Raw genomic sequence first — 1,537 nt, forward strand, 5'->3', positions numbered from 1 at the left:
CTCTCAACCGCACCAGTGCACGCTTGCCGCGCCACAACACCGACGCTGGACCCGTGAATCATGAGCACCCAGCTATGACTTACCGCGCTCGTGCAAAATAATAAAACACGGTAAATATATTACTTACACGTGCGTTTTGTTTTGCAAGCGGCGCGAAAAATATTAAAAAGGGAATGCAACACGAGGACTTCCCAGGAGGTCACCCATCCTAGTACTACTCTCGCCCAAGCACACTTAACTTCGGAGTTCTGATGGGATCCGGTGCTTTAGTGCTGGTATGATCGCATCCGACATGTTACCCCGGTCTTCGTCCCTTATCCTTGCCCCTCCCAGCTCCACTACGAAGACGATTGTACATTGCTTTGGCCGCTCCCTCTCAACTACGGAGACGAGTTTAACGCGGTTTCCACCCCTCCCTCTCAGCCGCACCAGTGCACGCTTGCCGCGCCACAACGCCGACGCTGGACCCGTGAATCGTGAGCACCCAGCTATGACTTACCGCACTCGTGCAAAATAATAAAACACGGTAAATATATTACTTACACGTGCGTTTTGTTTTGCATGCGGCGCGAAAAAAATTAAAAAGGGAATGCAACACGAGGACTACCCAGGAGGTCACCCATCCTAGTACTACTCTCGCCCAAGCACGCTTAACTTCGGAGTTCTGATGGGATCCGGTGCTTTAGTGCTGGTATGATCGCATCCGACATGTTACCCCGGTCTTCGTCCCTTATCCTTGCCCCTCCCAGCTCCACTACGAAGACGATTGTACATTGCTTTGGCCGCTCCCTCTCAACTACGGAGACGAGTTTAACGCGGTTTCCATCCCTCCCTCTCAACCGCACCAGTGCACGCTTGCCGCGCCACAACGCCGACGTTGGACCCGTGAATCGTGAGCACCCAGCTATGACTTACCGCACTCGTGCAAAATAATAAAACACGGTAAATATATTACTTACACGTGCGTTTTGTTTTGCAAGCGGCACAAAAAAAATTAAAAAGGGAATGCAACACGAGGACTTCCCAAGAGGTCACCCATCCTAGTACTACTCTCGCCCAAGCACGCTTAACTTCAGAGTTCTGATGGGATCCGGTGCTTTAGTGCTGGTATGATCGCATCCGACATGTTACCCCGGTCTTCATCCCTTATCCTTGCCCCTCCCAGCTCCACTACAAAGACGATTGTACATTGCTTTGGCCGCTCCCTCTCAACTACGGAGACGAGTTTAACGCGGTTTCCACCCCTCCCTCTCAACCGCACCAGTGCACGCTTGCCGCGCCACAACGCCGACGCTGGACCCGTGAATCGTGAGCACCCAGCTATGACTTACCGCACTCGTGCAAAATAATAAAACACGGTAAATATATTACTTACACGTGCGTTTTGTTTTGCAAGCGGCGCGAAAAAAATTAAAAAGGGAATGCAACACGAGGACTACCCAGGAGGTCACCCATCCTAGTACTACTCTCGCCCAAGCACGCTTAACTTCGGAGTTCTGATGGGATCCGGTGCTTTAGTGCTGGTATGATCGCATCC

At 51.5% G+C, this 1,537-nt stretch overlaps 4 non-coding genes across 4 annotated transcripts; all 4 read right to left on the reverse strand.

Moving 5' to 3' along the window:
- Positions 1–170: 170 nt before the first annotated feature.
- Positions 171–289, reverse strand: LOC123177931 (5S ribosomal RNA). The gene has a single exon (XR_006489217.1). It is a non-coding gene; the product is annotated as a 5S ribosomal RNA (ribosomal RNA).
- A 297-nt stretch (positions 290–586) lies between these two features.
- Positions 587–705, reverse strand: LOC123177933 (5S ribosomal RNA). The gene has a single exon (XR_006489219.1). It is a non-coding gene; the product is annotated as a 5S ribosomal RNA (ribosomal RNA).
- A 297-nt stretch (positions 706–1,002) lies between these two features.
- Positions 1,003–1,121, reverse strand: LOC123177932 (5S ribosomal RNA). Its single transcript, XR_006489218.1, has one exon. It is a non-coding gene; the product is annotated as a 5S ribosomal RNA (ribosomal RNA).
- A 297-nt stretch (positions 1,122–1,418) lies between these two features.
- LOC123177934 (5S ribosomal RNA) lies at positions 1,419–1,537 on the reverse strand. The gene has a single exon (XR_006489220.1). It is a non-coding gene; the product is annotated as a 5S ribosomal RNA (ribosomal RNA).

The sequence above is a fragment of the Triticum aestivum genome, unplaced genomic scaffold (genome assembly GCF_018294505.1).
Source record: "Triticum aestivum cultivar Chinese Spring unplaced genomic scaffold, IWGSC CS RefSeq v2.1 scaffold70021, whole genome shotgun sequence".
In the NCBI taxonomy this organism is placed as follows: domain Eukaryota; kingdom Viridiplantae; phylum Streptophyta; class Magnoliopsida; order Poales; family Poaceae; genus Triticum; species Triticum aestivum.